The sequence below is a fragment of the Polypterus senegalus genome, chromosome 14, assembly GCF_016835505.1.
Source record: "Polypterus senegalus isolate Bchr_013 chromosome 14, ASM1683550v1, whole genome shotgun sequence".
Taxonomy (NCBI): domain Eukaryota; kingdom Metazoa; phylum Chordata; class Cladistia; order Polypteriformes; family Polypteridae; genus Polypterus; species Polypterus senegalus.
This window is the reverse complement of record NC_053167.1, coordinates 35314168-35327704: the sequence shown is the minus strand read 5'-3', so window position 1 is coordinate 35327704 and position 13537 is coordinate 35314168. Positions and strand designations below refer to the sequence as shown.

The 13537-nt window shown below is 38.3% G+C and overlaps 1 protein-coding gene across 1 annotated transcript in view; it reads right to left on the bottom strand.

Moving 5' to 3' along the window:
- The window catches only part of LOC120514307 (collagen alpha-1(XIV) chain), a 228986-nt gene extending 216767 nt beyond the window's left edge, over positions 1-12219 (bottom strand). The window contains exon 1 of the mRNA XM_039734634.1: positions 11789-12219. The gene's annotated coding sequence lies outside the window, so the exon portion shown is untranslated. The remainder of the gene's footprint in view (positions 1-11788) is intronic.
- Between the last annotated feature and the right edge of the window lie 1318 nt (positions 12220-13537).

Sequence of the window (13537 nt, the reverse complement as noted above, 5' to 3'; positions counted from 1 at the left end):
AACAAGCAGCGTATTGCACTGATACGAAATAGCTGTGTGTGTGTATATATGTAGATATGTATGTATATGTATATATGTTTATATATGTGTGTGTGTATGTATATATATATATATATGTATTTGTGTGTATATATGTGTGTGTATGTATATATGTGTGTGTGTATATATATGTGTATATGTATAGATATGTATATATATATGTTTATGTGTGTGTAAATATATATATATATGACAGCAACACTCATCACTCACAACAGTGACAAAACAATTACCTTGACAATCATGTTACGTTATTTTCAAAAAGTTTCCTTTTCTTTTTCATTGCTTCTTTAACACACTACTTCTCCGCTGCGAAGCGCGGGTATTTTGCTAGTATACTAATAAAAGGCAAAGCCCTCACTCACTCATTCACTGACTCATCACTAATTGTCCAACTTTCCGTGTAGGTAGAAGGCTGAAATTTGGCAGGCTCATTCCGTACAGCTTCCTTACAAAAGTTGGGCAGGTTTCATTTCGAAATTCTACGTGTAATGGTCATAACTGGAAGCTATTTTTCTCCATATACTGTAATGGAGTTGAGCTGGATGGCTTTGGGGGGCGGAGTTTCATGTGACATCATCACGCCTCCCACGTAATCACGTGAACTAACTATCAACGCAGTACGTAGAAAACCAGGAAGAGCTCAAAAAAGCGCTGAAGAAAACATGCATTATATAATTGAGAAGGCAGCGAAACAATAAGAAGCGAGCGACTGACACATACAACCATATTCATGAATGCTGCTACTTCGGAAACAAAGCACGGTGTAACCCTAAAGTTTAAACTAAGTTCATAGACAGGCTGCCGCTGGTGTTTGTAATTTAGTGCCTGCCCATATGAGGCCGTCCGTCAGCGGCAATCCAATAGAAACACTCCCACTAAATATTCACGGGTGAAGGACTGTGCTTATGCAGAGGAAGATGAGATGGTCAGGGTGGTGTTTGGCACAAACTGAGCAAAACTGCGAAAGAAACTTTTAAGTGCCGGGTCTTAGCTAACATAACATACAGCGGTGGACATCACACGAGATGGTACCAGCACAGCTGGGAATCTTCGATGCAAGAACACCAAGCGGCTCACATGAACTGACGCAGTGCACAGACAAAAAGCAACAGTTCCAAAGAGTGCTGAACAAAAACCGAATTACACAATTGAGAAGGCAGCAAAAAAATATGAAGCGTCTGATACATACAAGCATATTCATAAGTGCAGCTACTGCGGAAACAAAGCACACGGTGGAAAAAGTCAATGTCCCGCTAAAGGAAGACAGTGTAAAAAAAAAAACCTGTGCATGCAGTGCACGCATTTAATCACACTTTCAATTCTAAGCAAAGGGGAACTTTTGTCAATGCATGATTTCCTGGTACATCGATTACATTGATGCACACATCAGAGCTACAAAAATGTTAGAGTCGGAATAAAGTGCGTTCCTACGACTGATCGGAGGAAAATTTCATTTCAAAAGACTACCTGACGGAAGCCTTGATAAAAGCATGGTTTTGTGCACACTGAAAAGCAAGCAAAATTAGATGCATTACAGAAAGCGGACTTTGTGGCTCTTACTGGGGATCATTGGACTTCCGTGACCGTTAGTAATTCTAATTACATCTAATTACAAAATGTTCAATAATCACACTGTTTTAGCCTAATGTACAAAATAATTTTGGCTAATATTACTCAGAGTTTAAAGAGTAAGCTGGTCAAATTACCTTTTATGTTTCTGACTTATTTTTTTAAGAAGAAAACTGCACTTTATGTTGAAATTTTGGTTATTATTATTTAAAGACAATACTATTCTGAAAATGTACTTAAAGTACTTAAAATACCACTTTATTTTTAAGTCTGCCCAATTTTAACCAGGGATGATATTTTTGTTTCTGTTTTGAATTCAAATGCAGTTTAAAAGCTTTTTTTTTTTTTCAGAAATTAAAACAGCATGAGTTTACAATATTTATGTCCATGTCTATTATTTGATTCTGTCGCCCACTAAAACCCTTTTAAATTAAAAAAAAACATTTGCGATTTGGGGCAAATTTACGTGTGCGATTTCATAGGATTAATCAAGATTAATTCTTACACAGCCTCTAATTAATTGGATTCATTTTTTTAATCGAGTCCCACCCCTAATATATATATGTAGATATATATATGTAGATTTGTATATATATATATGTGTATATACAGTATATATTGTCAGAGATGTACGGGGACACTGCCCGGCCGGGACGCCTGGACAGTCCCCAACGGGGACAATACTTCTCCTCAGCCATGAGAGGGCAGCCGCCCGGGTCTATTTGGGGGCCACAGAGACGGAGCTGGGATGCCCGTGGAGGATGTGGCCACCGCCAGGGGTGCCCGGTCAGTTGGGGAGTCCTGGAGGGCAACATTTCCGCCATACCAGGAAGTGCTCCCGGAAACGGTTCTAAGACGACCCGGAGTGCTTCCAGGGGCTTTCCTGACACTTCCGCCACACCAGGAAGTGACGACAAGGGGAGCACCTGGGACTCATCCGGGTCCTGATAAAAGGAGCCGCCTCCTTCCAGACGGAGAGCCAGAGTTGGGAGGAAGGAGACGAAGCTTGTGAGGAGGAGGAGGAGGAGGAGGAGGAGGTCCAAGAGAAAGAGAGAGAAAGAAAGAAGAAGAAGAAAGGAAAGAGTTGGTGAAAGAAGAAGAAAGGAAAGAGTTGATGAGAGAAGGCATTGTGGTGCAGTAAAGGAAAAATAAATAGCGTGTTTTATACATCCTGGTGTCGGTCTGACTGTGTTGGGGGTACGGTTTCCACAATATGTAGATATGTATATGTGTATATATGTATATATATATGTATGTGTGTATATATATGTGTATATATGTATATATATGTCTATATTTGTATATGTGTATATGTATATATGTATGTATATGTATATATATATATGATGTATATATATATGTTTATATATGTGTGTGTCTGTGTGTACATATATAAATATATAGATAGATAGATAGATAGATAGATAGATAGATAGATAGATAGATAGGATATGCCAGCAACACTCATATCAATGACATAAAAATTACATTAACAATCATCTTACTTTATTTTTAAAATGTTTTTTTTTTTCATATCTTTAACAACTACTATTGCGAGCGCGGTATTCTGCTAGTGTATATATATATATAAGCAGAATACCGGCTTCAGCGGAGAAGTAGTGTGTTAAAGAAGGTAAAAAAAAGAAAAGGAAAAATTTAAAAATAACGTAACATGGTTGTTAATGTAATTGTTTTGTCATTGATATGAGTGTTGTTCTCATCTCTCTATCTATATATATATATATCTATGTATCTATATATATATATATATATGTATATATGTTGTTCTCATATCTATCTATATATATATATCTCTATCTATCTATATATATATACCCGCGCTTGGCAGCGGAGAAGTAGTGTGTTAAAGAAGAAAAGAGAAAGAAAAGGAAACATTTTGAAAATAACGTAACATGATTGTCAATGTAATTGTTTTGTCACTGTTATGAGTATCGCTGTGATATATATATATATATAGCAAAATACCCGCGCTTCACAGCGATGTCATGTGTTAAAAAAGTTATGAAAAAGAAAAGGAAACATTTTAAAAATAATGTAACATGATTGTCAAAGTAATTGTTTTGTGTATTTGGAGGCAGCGTCACGAAGTTGTTTTCGGCAGCTGCATCAGAAAATGTACCACGACGTCTGACACGCCTCCTTTTTACTGTTTTCTCACAGCTTGGATTGCTGCTGTCATATATATATATATATACACACACACACACACACACACATACATACAGTACATACATACATACATACATATATATATATATACACATACATATCTTCATATCTACATATCTATATACATATCTACATATACACACATATATATATATATATATACATACATACCTATCTACATCATATATACACACACATACATACATACACATACATATACTTGTGTGTATGTTTGTATGTGTCTATATGTGTGTGTATAGGTTTGGTCACTGAGTGCAAGGGAAAAATAATAAAATAAAGTCTATAAGTTATTAAACAGTAAAACATTAACGTTTTAAGAAGTACAGGTACATTGAAATTACATTTTCTATGTGAACGTTCAAATTTGTGCCTCTGGTAATGTGCCTTACCGGTATTTAAAGAAAATTAGTTTTGTGTCCTCTGCAGTGTTAAGAGAGAAAGGCTTTGGTTTGGCATAAAAGAAAAAAGGTGTAAAGAAAGGAAAGTTGCCTTTTCTTTTATATAGTATAGAGAGATGTGTTCGCTGACGTTATGATCGCCTTTTGGGGACAGTCGCGGTGGGTCTTGTGTAGACTGGTGAGATGTCCCGCCATTAATCGGCTGTGATGGCACTGTCAGTCCTGCACTCGTGTGCGTGTCTTAATAATTCGAGGTGATGACCTGATAATCGTAAACGTGCAAAAGAAAGTGTGAATCGCCTTAATATTATTTTGCCGTGGTGTAGAAAAGGGGTCCCGTGTTTGCACTTGTCTGGGCTATAGCGCAGGGGGAGGATGAAAAAAATTAAAAGTGCTCACTTTGACTTAAGGCAGAAGCGCAGTCAGCGTCTCAAAGGCCGGCACAGCTATGCGCACGCGCTGGCTGCTCGACTTTTGCTGGGCAGGAGACCCCAGTTTGCAGACACGTTCATGATATCAAAAGTCTCAGCGCTCTTTGGAGGTCATTCATATATATATATATATATATATAGCAAAATACCAGCGCCTACTGAGCGAGAAGTAGTGTGTTAAAGAAGTAATGAAAAGAAAAGGAAACATTTTAATAATAACGTAACATGATTGACATTGTCATGAGTGTTGCTGTCATATATATGCCTGCCTAAATAAGTCACCCTCGCTTTGCTCTTACTTTATTTACCGCTCATTTAATCATGGCTAGTGGCGGGAAAAATTATAAAATGGAAGGAGGATGGCTTTACCAAAACAATTATTGATGGCGAATCGATTATTCATAAAGGTTGGATTGGTGATCTGTTTTTCTGTGTTAACCTCATATTTTTCATACTTCTTCTCAAACTAAGGTGGTGCGAGGGTAAAATGAATCGTGATGCTGATCAATGTAATCGTGTACCAGGAAATCATGCATTGACAAAAGCTCACCTTTGCTTGTAATGCAAAGTGTGATTAAATGCATTATTTTTTAACGTTATGGAGCACATGCATCAAAGCTTCTCAGCTGTGCTTGTGCTAAGAAAAGGAAAGATTTTAAAAATAACGTAACACGATTGTCAATGTAACCTTTTGTAAGTAGTGCCTGGAGGATTCAGTGTGGAGAAACTCTAGAGATAGCGTGTGTATTAACTTGTGGATTTTTCTGTGAGTATTTGGTGGCAGTCTGACGAAGTTGCTTCGGAAGACAGCGTAGCATGAGCTCAGCTCAGAGCAAAATGAGGTGGGAGGGGAGATGATGACGTGACTCCCCACCCGCCTTAACTGTCAATCCCCACAAACACAGTCTCGGAATTTGCATAAGCACACCCCTTCACCTACAATTTTAACTTAGTTACAAAGTGATCAAAACTCTCGTTTATATCCTGCGTCCTCTCATTAAACTTGTATCCCGCATTACCTGTGGGCATGTGAAACGCCAGCGGTAGCCTGTCTATGAACTTAATTTAAAGTTTAGGTTTACACCTTGCTTTCTTTCCGAGCTGGCAACACTCATGAATATGGTAGTATATGTCACTCGCTCACTTCTTATTGTTTCGCTGCCTTCTCAATTATAAAATGCATGTTTTCTTAAGCGCTTTCTGGAGGTCTTCCTGGTTTTCTATGCACTGCGTTGACAGTCAGTTCACGTGATTACGTGGGAGGCGTGATGATGTCACATGAAACTCCGCCCCCCCACGTCATTCCAGCTCAACTCCATTACAGTTAATGGAGAAAAATACCTTCCAGTTATGACCATTAGGTGTAGAATTTCAAAATGAAACCTGCCCAACTTTTGTAAGTAAGCTGTAAGGAATCAGCCTGCCAAATTTCAGCCTTCTACCTACACGGGAAGTTGGAGAATTAGTGATGAGTGAGTGAGTGAGTGAGTGAGTGAGTGAGTGAGTGAGTGAGTGAGTGAGTGAGTGAGTGAGGGCTTTGCCTTTTATTAGTATAGATATATATATATATATATGACAATGACAATGTCAATCATGTTACGTTATTATTAAAATGTTTCCTTTTCTTTTTCATTACTTCTTTAACACACTACTTCGCTGCGAAGCGCGGGTATTTTGCTAGTATTGAATATAAAACAGAAAGAGAAAATAACGACAGAGCTAAAAACGCAGCGGCAAATTTCAACAAAAGTCAAACGCTTGTGTCATGAGCACGAGGCGGCTATGCAGTGTCCGCAACGGATGTGGCCATTCACCGTGCATAATATACCATATTGACATTGGCCTTTCTCTATTGGACATAGAGCCGCCCATGAGTACTGCTGCAATAAATAATTTCATCGAAGGTCGCACACAATCACTGCACCGTGAAACCCATGTTTAATAACATGCTTTAACTATCATCATGAAAATAATATCACGTGTACATCTCAGTATTTTAGTTACTGTATTCAGAGAGCTGCAATATCATGAATGTAATGGATTCTGTGTCCTGTCAGAGGAAGAGAACCGGTTTAAGAAGCACGTAGTGATTCACGGACATAGAGCACATAGAAGATCACATACAAAACAAAGCATTTAACGTTCTATACTTTAATTACAATGTGATTTGAGAAACTGGTTAATTAAACGATTTTAAGATGAAGTTTATGATGTTCTTTTTTAATGGCAAAATAAACTACGTGATTAAAGTGGAAATTTTGAGATTGAAGTTGACATTTTGTGCTTTTTCCCCACTGTGTGCCTTTTTTTCTCTGTACCCTAATAAGCTTTCATATGACACTCGGACAGTGGGCTACAACTCGCCTTTTCAAGGCGACTTTGATATGTGACTTCTTTTTTATTTCCGGCACTGTGCGATTTTGTGAACGTGAGTTTTCAAGTTTCTCCAACACGCTATGTCACTCGATCAACTTCCTTTTGTTGATTATACCACGGTTTAATTAAACAAATAGTATGTTTTTCCTTTGCCTCCACTTGGTATTCGCTGAAATTCTTATATTTCCCCCGTGCTTTTCCCATTGTCTTTTCACAGAAGGCTGCGCTTAAGGGCGATTTATATTATTTTGCATATTCAAAGAGGCGTAATTCTGGGAGAAGTTGGGGCATTACATAAAGCGCGTGCACGAGCGTTACTTTTCACGCTGATCGGGATTTATGTAGTGGAAGAACGTGGAAGTTGGAGTACGCACAGATTCCTGCATCTGTATTTTTCTGTGCGTAAGCACATTTCGCCTTTTGTGCTTATGCCATGTTATAGTGGAATTCTACGCACATCGTTATACATGAGGCCCCTGGACAGTTTGACATCCGTGGCAGAGCAACGGGCACTGAGCAGGCTCCTGTCAATCATGGAGAATCCACTGCATCCACTGAACAGTATCATCTCCAGACAGAGGAAGTAGCTTCAGTGACAGACTGAGGAGATCGTTCCTTCCTCACGCTATGCGACTCTTCAATTCCACCCCGGGGGGAACGTTAACATCATACAAAGTTATTGTCCGTTTTACCTACATTTTTATCACTCTTTAATTTAATGTCTTTTATCAGTATGCTGCTGCTGGAGTATGTGAATTTCCCCTTGGGATTAATAATGTATCTATCTATCTATTCACAGATACTCCTTGTATTAACACGATAAATGTCTGTTACAAAAAATGTGTTGTTCACATAATTAAAAGTTTTACCTATTTCAATTAGTGTTGAAATCTTAAAAAAATGCAGATCTTTAGTAAAATATCAGTTGGTTAATATAAATGTATAATACATTTATGTAATATATTAAAAACACATTTATAATTGCAGAGCCTATTCATAGTTCAAAATATTTATATAGATAAAAAGAAGTTATAAACATGTAACATTACTACCAAAAATTGTAAAAATTATTTGGAATGCTCTTTATTTTTTCTAACCATCCATTTTCCGAACCCATTTACCTTAAGCAGGAAACTTGGAGCCTATCCTAGCAAGCATTGGGTACAAGGAAGAGCACCTGGAGGAAATCCACGCGGACATACAAACTCTGCAGGAAACACCCAGGACACGAACTCTAGTCTCCACATTGCATGGCAGCAACACCACTACTTCTACTTCTTCTTTCGGCTGCTCCCATTAAGGGTTGCCACAGCGGATCAGCTTTTTTCATATCTTCCTGTCCTCTACCTCTTGCTCTGTCACACCCACCACCTTCATGTCCTCTCTCAACACATCCATATACCTTCTCTTAGGTCTTCATCTTTTCTTCTCTCCTGGCAGCTCTATCTTTATCATCCTTCTCCCAATATACTCAGCATCTCTCCTCTGCACATGTCCAAATCAACGTAATCTCGCCTCTCTGAATTTGTTTCCCAACCGTCCAACCTTCTAATGTCCTCTGTCCATCCTTTCAACATCTTTAACTCTGTCACCTCCAGCTCTGTCTCCTGCTTTCTGGTCAGTGCCACCATCTCCAACCAATATAACATAGCTCACTACCGTCCTGTAGACCTTCCCTTTCACTCATGCTGGTAACCATCTGTCACAAATTACTCCTGACACTCTTCTCCATTCTCTCACCCTGCCTTCACTCTCTTTATCACCTCTCTTCCACAGTCCCCATTACTCTGTACTGTTGATCTCAAGTATTTAACCTCATCCACCTTCGCCAACTTTACTCCTTGCATCCCCACCATTACACTGACCTCCCCTGATTTATACACATGTATTGTCTTGTTCCTGTTGACCTTCATTCCTCTCGTCTCTAGAGCATATCTCCACCTCTCCAGGATCTCCTCATCCTGCTCCCTACTATCGCTACAGATCACAATGTCATCAGCAAACATCATAGTCCACGGGGACTCCTGTCTAATCTCATCTGTCAACCTGTCCATCACCATTGCAAATAAGAAAGGGCTCAGAGTCGATCCCTAATGTATTCCCAGCTCCATGTTGAATGCATTCGTCACTCCTACCGCAGACCTCTCCACAGTCACACTTCCCTCGTACATATCCTGTACAATTCTTACATACTTCTCTGCCACTCCCGACTTCCACATACAATACCACAGCTCCACTCGAGGCACCCTGTCATATGTTTTCTAGTAGCAGCACTACTACTACTTTTTTTTTCATATGAAGTACTTATCTTTAATGTTAAAGTAGACACATAAACACGTTTTAATGTATTACATACTATTTTTATTACTTTTGCCAAGACAAATTCTAAACATTTTTCATTTAAAAAAAATATCATGCATGTCACTGAAATTGATACATGCTCATTTAAAACTTTTCATTTTTATTACACTGTTATAGTGACAAGATTGGCCAGTTTCACCTTACGTTTTCTAATCATCGATTTGGAATCATGTGGAATTGGCCAGGAATTAACTGAGGTGAAGACAAACTTGAAACCCAATATGAAAATTCTGCAAACACAAACTCACTTGTAAAGAAGAACCTTTTATTCCCTGAAGTCTGGCAAAATGATTCACATGGGTGATAATGAGATCACCTAAGTGCTATTTTTATGAAGTATCTGCATTCTTTTATTCTTTTAGGTTTTCAGTACTGAATTGAAGTAACTAAAACATTTTAATATTTGAAAAACATGTTTTTTAGCAGACATTTACCTTGAGAATACAAATTGTATCAGTGAACTAACAATCGTTTGCCCCTTAATGATGTAACAGAAATTACTGTCACTTTGAGGGTATATATTTTTAAAACAGAAAATAATGGTCATTTTAAGGTTTTTGGTTGGCACCCACTGCTGCTGAACTTTTTACTGTATTTTTTTAGTTTATTGTTTGAATAGGTTTATTCTGTAATACTAGTTGAATTGACAAGCTAAACTAAATTTACAGATGGAAAACTAATATTTTCTTTAAAAAAAGGGGATCTCTTTGTATTGATGGACAAAAATCTGTTAAATAACAAAGAAAATGTTAAATTGCACGTAAGTACTGTTTTTATACAAGAAGATATCAGTTATATTGAAGAACATTAAAATATTGTAAACTGTGACATGTTTTTCTGTAAAAAAATACTTTTTTTACAGTGTACAGCAATTAAATCTGAAACATTTGTAACATTTAAATCTTAAATCTGAAACATCTGTAATTAAGAGAAATAAGAAAGAAAGAAAGAAAGAAAGAAAGAAAGAAGTTTAAATCCTTCTACAGAAAATATTAAGCAATACTTACTTAGGAGCCAAAACACACATTAATATAATTAACTGTTTTGCAACCCTGAATTGGATTATGTATTTTTGAAAACTGATGGATGGATATGATGGCACATTTTGGAGAAGATTATAAAAAATGTTGCTCACATCAAGAAGGGAAATTCAAGTCCAAAGGATAAGGAATAATCTCCCTAAAATATTAAATGATAATTTAAGATGTTTATATGATTCTCGTTGATAAACATTACACAAAGAGAATTTTCATTCAAAATCATGACGGGTTGCAAAAGAAAACATTTCAATGTATTCCTACTGAAACGGATTAAAGTTTTTTGAGTACTTTTGTATTTTACGCTATTATTTTAAAGTGTAGCATTCCTCACTTTGCAAAGCGTGTTGTGATGGCGCATTCTGTGGGTCTTGGGGAGAAGAAGAAACCAACCACAACAGGGCGCAAGTCTATTCCAGGCAAACACCTACGTGCAAATAAAACTTGCGGACGGATCGGCTTCAGCGAGGCACCACTTGCCAGATGGCGACTCATTTTTGTTGTGTATTTCAAATCCCTTTATCATCTTCAGTCTAGAGGGCATACTGTTGCCAGGGCTAAACAGGTTTCTTCTGTAAGGTTTTCCCCAAGATCAGTAGTGATGTTGATTCCATTCAAGTCTGCACTCCCATCGTTCCATGATCTCAGTGCCGCAGGTAGCAAAATTAATCGTTCAGTGGGGATTGTTATCTGCAACTGGTATCTCGGCTATTTACATACTCTGACCGGGAGGAGCAGCAGACTTAGGTTTCATAGAGTGTATGTTCATCTATCCAGTGAACCTACTTTAACTAAATTGTCGCGGTGAACCGCAGCCGGTCCTGTCAGCAGCTGAAAGTAAGGGGCAAACCAACCCAGGGCGGAGCTCCAATACACCACTGGAGCACCGGCTGCTTTATGAAACGTATGACGCACCTACAAGAAACTAGGTGTTTTCTGATAACTTATTTTGTCGAGTAAGGCTCGCCTTCATTATAGATTTGTATTTAGTAAAATAAGCACTCAGAGTGCTGGATAATAAACGATTTAAGTAGATCGAGCAAAGCCGATCAATTTCTTTGTACTCCACGTACGTGAATGAATTCATACACCACCGCACATAATCGGCTGGAATCTCTGACAGTTTTCTATATATTCTCCTAACTCTAACTGTGTCACTGCATACTATCACTGGTGCAACTTTTCATAACAGGGTTTCCAGTTAGTTAAAGTAAGAGCGTATTAAAGTTACTTAAACTGCCAGTTGTACCTAATCATGACTTTATTAATTATACACATCTGTATTCCACAACTATACTGGTTCGTGTTATAAGATTATAATAAAGTTATCATCTTCCACCATATTAAATCAGATCAGACATACCTGATGACAACGGGAAAGGAAGCCAAGCGATGCGCCCTGACCGAAATTGTGGTAAGCACCTTCGCGACCCCTCGATCGCTCCTTCTCTCGCACTCGCGCCCAAAGCAGTGTCTCTCACTATGCGCCTCTCATCCAATCGCCCATCCTTTCCTTTGCTGTGTCCCTCGATAGCCTTTTGAGTCTTCGTCGATCCACTCCAGCCCCCTTTACTAGTTCACACTTTGTTCTCTTGAACTACTTCAATACCCAGTCCGCCTCTGACACAATCTCAGCACTGCACTGATTCTAAATGCTCCCGGGAATGCTGCACGATTTCAAATGACGATTTCCTTCATTTGGTCTTCTTGATGTAGAGGCAATCACCCTTCTGCAGCACCACAGTATTAAGGTGTAACAGCTAATCGAATCAGCGTAAACGAAGGTGAGCTGCTGAGCCGTGTGGCTCGATTATGTAAATTCACTTTCATGGCATTCTGGGAAAAAACGAAAGCCCCGCTCTTTATGAACAGTCCATGATGTTATCGATATCGATTTACCGTTATCATCTGAACACCAGTATTATTATTACTTTTGTAACTGTGTTGAGATCGTTTGAGAACGAGGTGTTTATTTACTTATGCTTAAAAGTATCCCAGCCATTACGTGTAGAACCACAGATTACGTACTGAAGCAGTTATACAAGCATTGTCAGAGTTTCTCCTTATAAATAAAAATGCAAATGCTTTTTATAAAGGGTGAGTCTACTGGATTTAAATTAGTTGCTAATTATTAAAGAAAAACATATCACTCTGTAAATCAGTATATTAATTCTGTTAATTCTAAGTGCAGCATGTGATAGTCTACTGGCCAGAATGGAGAACATTCTGGGTATCTCTAGCAGTGCCCTCCAGTGGTTCAAATCCTATCTGACTGATAGGTAAGAAATTGTTGGTCTTGGCAATAGCAGGGTCCAGCTCAGTGCCAGTCACACAAGGAGTTCCTTAAGGCTCTGTCCGTAGTTTCTGCCGTTCTGTATCAATATGCTTCCCACTGGTCATACTATTCATAGCTTTGGAAAATCGGTTATCATTTTATGTGGATGATACTCGGATACATTTCGGTGTTAAAAGTGAAAGTTCAACCTTTTCTCAGTTCACAACTTGTCTCCGTAAAATAAAAAAAACGATTGTAACATAAATTATACTGCAACAAAACCTCCTTGACACTAAAGCTCATCTTAAAAAAATTAGCTCCTTTTCAATCACTCTTGGTGAAGATGTCATTAGACCTTTTTCTTCTGCTTGGAATCTGGGTGTCATTTTTGATTCCTCCCCTTTCTTATTCTACCCACATAAACCACATTAAGAAATTTGCTTGCATCCAGCACCATGACATATGCCATTTTCATTCATTCCTCTGCTTTCCTAATGCTGAGAAACGTGTCCCTGTTTTTTCAACATCCCTCATTGGCTACCGTTACTCACTACTGGCAGATCCCCCTTTCTAATCTTTTATAACAGCTCCAGTTGGTCCAACACTCTGCTGCAAGAGTCCTTACACAGACCTGAACCAGGCGACCTCAGAAACATCCTCCATCACTGTTCATTCCTATCTGCCCACTAAGATCCACCTATTCTGGCAAACTCATTGTGCGCTAAACTAATATGTGCTCTGTGGGTGATGGAGCCTCTAGCTCTACAGCACTCAGACCTTCAAACGACTCTCTAAACAAATAAGATCTGCTGAATAAATTCATTCTTTTAAAAAACA